Raw genomic sequence first — 11,759 nt, forward strand, 5'->3', positions numbered from 1 at the left:
TTATTAGTTTTATTATTAATTATTAATATAATTATTTAAATGTTAAAGGTATTTTTTTATAATTAAGTCTTATTATAATTATTCTAATTATTTAAATTACTTAAAATATTAATAGTAATTAAGATATTATTATTATATTTTAAATTATGGTTAGATTTCAGAAACCTACTTATTTTTAAGTCAATATCATTTAATAATTACTTTAAATATCATTATTTTTCTTAAACTATTTTAAAAGTGTCTCTTTTTATGGTTTTAAACTTCGAAAATCCATAACTCTTCCGTTTTTTATCCGCTGTCGATGCACAGTACCTTGTTTTGAGCGTATTTGAATTCTGTATAGTTTGAAATTACTTTTGGATAAAAATTATACTTTTATTTTCTGATATTTCAAAAACAGTAAAACTGCTCTTTATTATTTCTATTATTTTCTTATTAATCATTATTTTACTATCATTATTTTCATATAAGATATTATCATTATCATTAGATATCGTGTTTACTGTTTTGAGCATTATTTTGATTATCTCATGTTATTTTATCGTTATTATTATTGTTATTATCATTATTATTATTATTATTGTTATTAGTATTAGTTTTATTTTAAAGTTAGCATTGTTTTAAAGTTATTACTAATATTATTTTATTATTATTATTACTGTTATATTTTAAATTTTTGTTGAAATTTCAAAAACTTCATTATTTTAAGATAGCCTTATTTTTATAATTACTTTTAAATACTATTATTTTAAAACTATTTTTAATATCCCCTTTTATTATTTTAAATCTTCCAAAAATCACAACTCCCTCATTTTAAATCGGATTTCGGCGTGCCATACCTCGTTCTCTTTGAAAAATCATAAACTTTATTTTAAAATTACTTGCAGGAACTGATTATGGCTTCTTGGATAGATTTCTATTTTATGCTTTTATTTGAGTATTTTTAGTATTATTTGAATAATTATTATAATAATTATTTTAAATTAAAAATTATTTTTAAACTATTTTGAAACCCTCGTTAATGTGATGAGTGGATCTCCCCTATACCTATATACATTACAAATTGATCTATGTTTAAGTACTCTACTTTCCAAAACTTACATATTTATGAGTATTTTTTTTAATATTTTAAAATTACTTATAATTAAATCCCTAATTCCGGGAGATCATCTATTTCATGAAATTTTAAACTTAAATTTTATATGTGAATAGCAATCATGGGGGAGTGGATTAGTGGGTGGTTGGATCCCAACCATTCACTAATCCCTTCATTAGGTGTCTTTTCTTTATTTTTCTTATAGTTTGCATGTGTAGGTTGCACCACAAGCACTTAGTTTAGGCTCTCCTAAATCTAAAGATTTACTGCTTTTATATGTTTCCCATGCATTATTACCTTGAGGGTTAGCGTGAACTTCGATTTAAACCCATTTAACATAGTGACACCTTAAGGACAAAAATTAAGGACTTGTCTAGCGAACTTAAAAATTTTTTAGGGGCTAGGATAGACCCTGATTGACATGAAATATTCAACACTTAAACTTAGTGACATATGAAACATTCCAAAATTTTCTATGAATTTTTAGGAGTCTTTAGACCCCTTAATTAACCAACCATAATTAACATGTTAAATAAGGCCCCAAGATCTTCTGAAAATTACAATAAATACATTTTAGGTCAAAAAATTACCTATAATACCTTAATCTGGCCAGAATCTCATCCTTGATCTTAGATAAATAGGGCTCCCTAGTTTGACTTCAGGTTGACCCCTAATTTGACCATAGGTGGAATTTACCATTTTGCCCCTTATAATTCATTAAAAATTATTAAAAATCCAAAATTTTCTCCAAACGCTTGGGAACACTTTCTTAGGTTATTCCTGACATTTGGGGGTGATTCCAATCTATTTGGAGTTGATTTGGATCGAAACAATAAAAACAGCCCTTTATTAGGAAATTTAGAAATTCCCTTAAATACCCTAAACTTAGAAAACTCATAACTAATTGTAAAAAATTCCAAATTAGGCAAAATCACTTGCATTAGACTCCGATTAGGACCTAGTATTTATTAAAAATCTTATATTTTCAGAAAATGATATCAACTTTTTGGTCAACCGTAGTTCATTTAGAGCCCGAAACTTAAAAAATTCATAACTTTGCCTAGAAAACTCCAATTTTAGTGTACTACCTGGCTAACTACTCCTCTTAAGGTCTATTATTTTCCTAAGGCGTTAGGAGACTCAAACCTAGCCCATTTTTTATATTGACTTTTTGGACCCTTAGTCTAGTTCCTAGGAGGACCCAGAACTTTCCAAAATTGACTAATATAACTTTAACTTCAAATATCATCACCCTATGCTCTTAAAACTGATCAACAAACTAAAATAATTAAAATGAACCCTAATCCACTAATATTTGAATTTCAACTAAAACATCCTTTTTAGACCCCCAACAAACTTGAACTCTAGATAACTTTAACTAACTACCCTGCTTAGGATTTATCCAAACCACACAAGTCTTACACATACATAGAATTATTTGCTAGGGCACCACTTTCTGGATCTGTGTTAGGCCGCTGGGTTTTATTTTTCTGCTGTGTGCCGGAACTTTCCGTGGTTTTCATTGCATGCTGTTTGAAATTGCTGGTGTGTTTGCTTACTTTTTCTGCACTCTGTGGATGATGTGATGAGCGCTAGATTTACCCCTATGTTAGGAGCGCTATATATATATGTATATACTGTTCTTCCGTGCAGGTGGCCATGCTCAAGCTAATAAAAGGGATGGGGCATTATTATGATTTCTAATAAGGTTTTATGCAGGTGCTTGCTCAGCTCCCCCAAAATAAAATGAGGGCTAAATTAATAATTATAACTGCACAGGTGGAGCTGCTTAGCCCTCATAATTAAGAGCATGGCTTGGCACAAGGTCAATGGTTTGAGTTATTTTTATTTCTATATATAACTGTTTGGGATTTTTATTAGGATAATCATGCAGGTCCTTTAGAATTTTTCTGCTTTATAATGGATGTAATATTAATATTTGTTAAGAGTTGTGAAAATGGTCTTTGAGTGTGGATATTCTTATCACACTTGAATCACAAAAGAAGAAGGCATCCTCATAGGGGAGAGTCTTCTTCCATTTGTGAGATCGAGTGGGATGGCTTTAGATATCCAAAGAGAAAAGACAATCATCCCCAAAAGGGAGAATTGTCTCTTCTTTTGGATATTCAAGCCACGACGGATCTAAGGAGGCCAAGGAGGAGAAATCCAAGAAGTCCAAGGAGGAAAGATCCAAGGAGGAGAGTTCCAAGGAGTCCAAGGAGAAGAAGACACCCAGAAGACTGAAGACCAATATCTAACTCAAAGTCATTTGTGCCTGTCATAGGCTTAGAAATTCGGGTTGTTGGCAGTGGTGCCCCACCACTTTACTTTATGCATATCTGGGTTGTAATAAGGGCAATTTGCCTATGGCCATTTAGTTGATTATTTTTGGATTTATATTGATGTGCTTACCTGATTGCGTAGTAGAAATTACCTGCTTTTCTTAGATTTCTTTCCTTACATGCCGATTTTGTTTTTGCCTGGATTTTCGCTAGGCTCTTTAAGGACTACAAAAATTTTTCTACTCATAACCACAATTTAATATTTAAGTTTTAAATAATCTAGAAACTTAACGAACCTAGAAAATTGCCGGAACCGTCCGGGGTCGCATGCATATTACTGCATTCTTCTTTCCTTGCTATAAGACATCTCCCTGCATGCGGGTAGAGTCCGGATAGCATTCATGAGGATGAAGTGTCGGACCTAGGGAGACCCAGTCTTTTCAAAAAATTATTTTCTATAAGCCTGTTTTTTTAAAATTCTATAGCATTCATGAGCTGATATTTTAACTAACATGCATTGCATTAGAAACCAATTTAATTAAAATTTAATTGTAATAGCTAGAAGCATCTGACCCACATAAGTCCAGGACCACTTAGGAAATTTTCTAGATGTCGGTCCTATTTCCAAAGAACTGTACCTCCCACCCATCTTTCATAATTGACTTGATAGCATTGTTTTAAAGCGACTAGGTGGTTAGTTGGCTCTCCAATCCAGGCTGAGGTAAGTTCAGGTTTTTCACTGCATTAGCTAGGACACGGGTCTTAGTGTCTCGTAGAACACTAAGCCCAACCTAGATTTAGGATTCAAATCTACTACATTCGGTCTCGTGGTATGCCTTAAATAGTAGGTAGGTCTCTTCCTTTCAGGGACTATAAATCCTACTTATCCGCGTCACAGGATAACGCCACCTCCATCCTTCTCTCACGCATGTGATTGGATGTCTTGACTTTTATTTTCTCCAGTTTCTCTTTAGTACCATAGAGCCTCCGAATGCTGGTATGAACCACGCATGTTGATTCAGCCATTCGGACCTTTCTTCCTTTTGGATAGGATTTCCTAGTCTATACCCATGTGCTAATCCCACTTTAGGAGAGGATAATGTATGATCCTTAATCGAGAGTTTTCTCAGGTTCTGGCTTGGGATGTAATTAACCACGGGGGCTTGCGCCCGTGGGAAACTCGGTCCCACATTTACTAAACCACATTGAACTGTTGTATCGGATGGGGGAAACCCGTGACTAGGTCGTGTATATTACTACCCATCGAGATGTGTTGGCGAAAGCCTCTATCTCCAATGGTTAGTCGTATGCGCGATCCAATCTGTCCCTTCCAATCGACCCGTTCGTGCGGTGCTCTTTCGGAGGTCCACAACAGGAAGCGGGCGTCTACGGTCTTAACGCAGAGGAATCAAAGAACATATTTTTTTTTAGAGCAATTGATAGTGTAATGTTGTCTCTTTCTCTTGAGACATTTAATTTGACTACAAGTTTGCTAAAATTGGAGTTTGTATGGTCCCAAATTTACCTTGGAAGATGGCAACTTGAACATGCCTCAATATTTGTGCTCAATCAATACTATTTTTTGTGACATATCAAGTATACATTTCATAGAAAATAGTATATGAAATAAATAGATATATCTTTGATTAATTTCTTCTAGGCTAATATAATGATGCCTACATTTGACAAATGGAGTGAGCAATAAAGAAAAATAAAATAAAGGAGAATATCCTAGAAAATTAGGATATATTAAAATAATAACCACTCAAATTTTCTATTATAAAAATTAAACACGTGATCATATAGATATAATAATACTATCCTATAAAATCAAGGCGGAACATGTTAATTTAAGTTTGAAGAAAAAGGGCAAAGATGAGGCTCATAATCAAAATGGTTTTGGGAATGATCTTTGCATTATCTAGTTGGCATGTAGTGATTAGGAAGGTGATAGGCATGTCTTCGCTGAGTTACTAAGACATAAAGCGAGTATTGCGAAATTGGAGAGTTTGCTAGTGTGGGTAAAGGGGTGACATACTGGTTTCTTTGAGGGAAAGTGGGAGAGTGAGTTGCCTGGTTCTATGTAAAATTGAGGAAGAGGGAATTTGTTGCTATTTAGAGATGTTGAAGGCTTGGTGAGTATTTAACTATGATTTGTCTTAGAGGCCACCATTGTTTATGATGAGATTGATGCAAATTATTCCAAGTGACTGATGATGTGAAATGGCTCATGCAAGGGATGCACTATTGGAGGTTACGAGATTTTATGGAAAGTGGCAATTAGTGATTTGACTAGTAACACAATGAGATGTAGGTCAAGTGGATTGAGCTCTTGGGATCGATCTATGTCTAGGAATAAAAGCAACCATAATAATAAAGATAGTGAGGGTAGCAAGAGGTGGGTAGATATTTTGTGGTGGACTCTATTGTATCTTGAAAAGAATAATATTACTATTATTTAGTAGAGTAGAGGAAATTGTGGAAGAAAATTCTAGGTTAGCAAGGTAGGGTTGGTGAAAGAAATGCAGGGTTGGAAGGGGTGAGAACTGACTAGTGTAGGAGTTGATGTCAATGTTTGATATACAAATAAATTGGAGTCTAAGTTATATAATGTAGCAAATATAATAAGGTGGCGTTTCAAAATGAGAGAGAGAGAGAGAGAGAGAGAGAGAGAGAGAAAATTCATGTAGAAAACATAAAAAAAATGCTACTTCTTTTCTTATTTGATTTTAGTGAGCATACCTACATAGAAGCAAGTGAGGAGATCAATAAAAAACAAATACTAAAAAGAATACCCTAAATAGTAAATATATATTACAATAGGAACTGTTGCAAATCTCAATTATAAATATTTAGCTCACATGATACCATTGATATTATAATTGATAGAATAGCTTCAATATGTGTGTGTGTGTGTGAGAGAGAGAGAGAGAGAGATCATGTAAAGATTTCATTAGCTTAGGATATGCTCTTATTTGTTTCAATCCATTTTATAAAAAGTGAGAATAATCCACTTCCAAAAACTCCTTCAATCATTTGTTTGATGTGTAATGCTAACCACAATTTTGGAAGTCACTTCCATAATCCTACAATGTCATTCATGACAGTGACAACCAACTTATCCTCTCTCTTCCATAGTATTGTGCTATTTATTAAATTTACAACATTAACTTCATTAACAATTTATTCCAATCTTTTTCTAACCTCTTTTCTTACAACTCCAATAACGCCTATTTGTAATATGGACATGCATACCCTTCCTCTTAGGTTTCATTTGTGACGACTTATTTATTGCTTTGTAAAGCTGCTTTTTAGTACAAAAATCTATTGAAGGCAAGAAAAAAACAATGAAATAAAACTGTCCCAAACGAAGCCTTAATATTTGATTTGCATTCATGCTTATTAATTTCTTATATAAAATAAAAATCATATTTTATTAATAAAGTTTGCCAAAACTTGGAAAAATAAATGACAAAGGTGTTTGATCCGAGCTTATATATTTTAATTTGGTGTTCTCTTGTTGTTATCTGTAAATATAATTATGAAATTATTATTGTAGTTAGAGTTTTTAATTGGTTACCTAATTTTGTTGTTTATTTGATGTAGACGCCCCATTATTGCGTTATTTTAACCAATTAGGGATTTTTGGCCTAATTTATTCTATGTTTAGTGAGAGCTGTCATCTTCAAGGTCTCACAATTATTAAATTTGATGAAATTTCATCTTATTTCTTCTATTTCCTACAACCATTCAAAGATGGGAAATAGACATTTAAAGTTTTAATAGCCCAACCAACCATTTTTTTTAGTGTCCTATCACTTTCGCTAATCTTCCGTGAAGCTGACACCTGTATCGTCATAGATTTTGTTTGAGACGGCTTTTTTATTATTTTTTAAAGCAGCTTCATAGTACGAAAATTGTATTGGAAAGCTGCTTTAAGAAGCAGTAAGAAAGTCATCCTAAATAAAACCTTAAGGCTCTTTTGAGGTGATTGTAACTAGTTCATATTTTGATCATTTTTTTATGTTTATTTTTAAATAGGTGAATAGATATAAATAATTTACACTAAATAGTTTTATTTAAATTTATAAAACATAACTCCAAGATTATTTATTTATTTATTTAGCTGCTCTTTTATTGTTATTAAACAATGTTTATTAAAACTTGTAATATATTTAAGCAATTGAGCATACAAGGTTTCAAAGAATTATATGGATTTTGCTTATGACTACAAAAGAAGAGATTAATCACTTTGATATAGAAGGTGTATAAATTTAAAATTATAGATGATATTTTGTAATGCATGTTCTATATTTTATAAAATGGCTCTCTTTATTTTTTCATTTATTTATTTGGCCTATAGTTAGGAAAGTAGATGTATTAAATTTGGCCTATATTAAGAAAGGTAGAGATATACTTAAGACGACTTGATTAGAAAATATTAGAAATGACATTTTTTGTTAGATTTAAATAAAAATTTGACTCTTAATATAACACGATAGAGAAAAAGAATCCATGTAGCCGATCCCACGTAGTGGGATAAAAGCTTGATGATGTTATTCTTCTTCTTGTTCTTCTCTTTCTCATATAATGGCATAACATTATTATAAGTTGTAGCTTCTGAATATCTTTAAAAATTTGGAGATACGACCTCCAAAATAATAGTAAAATCAAATTCTTCAACAACTGAAAAGGTTTCTCATTGATAAATAGATATTGTGCTATCAATTTCTAATATCATTTGAAGTATTATCAATTTATTTATAAAAACTTTATCTTCAATGCCTCACTCATAGAGGTTTTATAGAATGTATTAACTATTTTATAAGGGTGTCTATTTGAGTCAACAAGTTGGGTTCGGGTCAAATCTGAACTGACCTGATGCTATTTGACCCGACCCATTTTTCCAAACGGGTCAGAAAATGTAACACGGACCAGACTTGCTGTATTGTAGGGTTGACACAACCCGACACGAAAATAATGGACCCGGACCTGGGCGTCCGCGTGGGCATGGACTTGAAGGCGTGTTGCACATGGGTTTCCGCGTGGACTTGAAGGTGTGCCGCGCGTGGGGATTGCTAAGGCGCTTGTGGCCACATGGGGACTGACGGACTGCGGAGGTGGGCATGTGGGGAGTTGGGTCCGTAGGTGGCCGTGTGGCAACTACCATACTGTGCCACTAAGCGATAAGTAGGCTAGGGCGAAAGCGAGAAGCATGCTAGGGTGGCTGGGCTAACGAATCCGGATCCGGGTCAATTTTGGGTTAATTTTGGATTTCCGAGTCAACCCGAACCTGACCCATTAAATATCCGAACTCGGACCAGTCCCGTTTGCTAACTGGGTCAACCCGAACCCGAATTTTTTCAGGCCTGATTTGGGTCGGGTTTCAAGTCATGTCAAAAATTAACACCCCTACTATTTTAGATATCATATGAGGGGGATATATGTAAAAAATTGAGATCACTTTTTTGTAATCACTTGTTAGAACCAACATAATGAGTTGTCAACACTAGATATTATATTCTTTGATTTCCTTAAATATGCAGTAAAACAAGTTTTGCTAATATTTTTAGCATACTTTTAAGTTTCTTCTTCCCTTTTGCTTATTAGTTTTGAACTTTAAGATGAACCGACAAAATAGAAGAAAAAAGTAAAATATTATTTTAAGATTAGATAGTGAAATTTAAATACTATTAAAATATTTTGAGGAGATTCAAGATGTTAATGTTTGGACTATGCATGAGAAAGTTGATGTTATGTGGAAAAAAAATAGTGATGTTAAGAATGTTATAAAGGACGTGCATGGAGTATTAAAAGGAAAAACTTGTAATAGTAAAAAATAGTTGATGGTGGAATCAAAATATGCAATAAAAGATCTTAAATAAGACACTTTATTATTAAAATATATTTAGTGTAAAAGCTCTAAAAACTGAAAAATATATAAAGAGATATGTAAGGGATCTAAGAAAGCAATATGAGATGTAAATAATTTAGCTTTTATTGATTTATATAATAGATTAAACATTGAGGGCAAACGATATATGTATATTTATAAATTAGCCAAGCAAAGTGATAGAAGCAAAATTTTTGTTCAAGTAAACTGCATTAATGATGAAGATAAAAAAGCACTTTTATTATAAGATAATATTAAACAAAGGTGGCTGAGATACTTTGATATGGTTTTTAATATAGTTTGTGAGAATACTATTGATTTTCGTAACCTTAGCATCCTGAATAAAAATAGAATTTTTTATCTGTATATTAGTAAAATCAAAATTAAAGAGGCTTTAAAGGAAATAAAGTGTGAAAAAGTTGTTGGACTTGATGATATTTCAATAGAGGTGTGGAAATGCACAGGATATGAAAAAAATTTATTGGTTTATGAATTTTTTAATATTTTTTAGGACTAAAAAATGTTAGATGAGTAGAGAAGGAGAATGTTAGATGAGTAGAGAAGGAGAGTGTTGATTCTTATTTTCAAGAATAAAGGTGATGTAAAAGAGTGTACAAATTATAGAGGAATTGTAATGATATGAAAATTATGAAAATAATTTTAAAATAAAAATCTAAAAATTTTAAAAATTTTGAATTGGAGTGTTGCAACATTGTGCTTGCGAGTACAGTGGCACTGAACTCTCTGAAATTTTTAAAAATAATTCAACACTAGCACAATATTGTTTTACATGTGGCGTCGTGGCATTGGGTAATGGGAGCGTCATGGTGCTAGGCACTAAACTTAATTTTTTTAATAATTTACATTTAAATATCCCTGCTACCATACCTCCTCCCTTATTTTGGTTGCTTGGCTGGGAAGGAAGAAAGGAGGAGAATAAAGGAAGGGAGAAGGGAAGGAAGAGAGAGGATATCCTATGGGGTATTTTTTTTTTTGTTGTTGTTGTTCATGTTATAAAAGTAATCTGCTCATTAAAAGTAACTATACTCTTACCCTATTTTTTAATATTTTGATTTCTAAAAATTTTATCTACTCAAATCCTCCCAAAATATATTTTCTCTTAATTTATCAAATTTTCATTGTGTAACTTTTTATATATGATATATATGATTCTTATGAGTATTTTGACTGTAATAATATTGAATTCATTGGGAAGATTGATAATTATAACTTTTTGAAGTTAGTGTATAATATATTGATTATTTTGTATTTCATATATTATTATATGATATTAACTTGTATAAAAATAATAATAAGACTAATGCAAGATAAGTGCAACATTTGCATGTTAGTAATTAGGAAGGTTGTTGTTAACACTATAATTAATATTGGTTGGATCTTAAAATATAATGCATTACATATGAGGGTGGGATGATGGCCTTTCTTTAAAATAAAAGATTTATGGTATAATCATGGATATTAGCCTATAACCAGTTGACTGAATTATGTTGATGGGTAAAAGATGATGACTCTTAATAATTTATTAAATACTTGTGAATTAACTTAAGATAATAAACAATGGTGGTAAATAAAAATAGATGACCCGTCAACAGTTGAGAATACATTAAAAATTAACGACTAATTGGCAACAGTTGGGGTAAAAGGATGAAAATGCCACATTAAAGTTGGATATTCTGTCTTAATGTTCATAATCACATTCATGATTGCATTTATATTATAACACATGAATTGATTGATGCGATTGATAGATAAAACTAAAGCAAAATTAACAGAACCTGCATGAATACTGATATAATATGACATAGAATATGATAGGGACATTGATTGACATATTAATACAGTACACTCATAAGTATATTGACATGATACATTGATCGATAATTTTTTTTTATCAATATTTCTTATAATTGATAGATTTTTATTTGGTTTTACTGATCATATTGGTTTTATTATTTATGTATATTAATTATAGATTGTTTTCTTATACAAATAGACTATTAATTATTGATTGATATTAATTGGAGCATACATATTGATTCTTTTATCTTGCATTGAAGGCAGTGAAGTTTTCATTTCCTGCAGGGCTATGTGCTAATTACATGATTTTTATATAATTTCAGGTAAATATAAGGAGTCTGCAGTGTGAGGCAAGATAATGATGATAGTGTAATTTTATTTTCAGCTCTTGGGTTTATATATATTCTTTGTAGTATGTTATGATTATTGTAATATTATTTTAGACGTTAAACTTTAATCAAGATGAAAATATTGACTATAGTAATGTAATTTTTTTTATTTATATATTTTTCCTTAATGTAATTAGTTAGCTTTGGTTATCATGATCTAGTTTTTAATGAAAAAAAAATAAAGAAGAAAATGAAATGAAATTCTTCTATTTTAGATCATAGGGCATCACAAGAATTAAGTTAATGTGTCATACTTTAAAATTATAGAGATAGTTATTGAG

The sequence above is a fragment of the Dendrobium catenatum genome, unplaced genomic scaffold (genome assembly GCF_001605985.2).
Source record: "Dendrobium catenatum unplaced genomic scaffold, ASM160598v2 fragScaff_scaffold_199, whole genome shotgun sequence".
Taxonomy (NCBI): Eukaryota; Viridiplantae; Streptophyta; class Magnoliopsida; order Asparagales; family Orchidaceae; genus Dendrobium; species Dendrobium catenatum.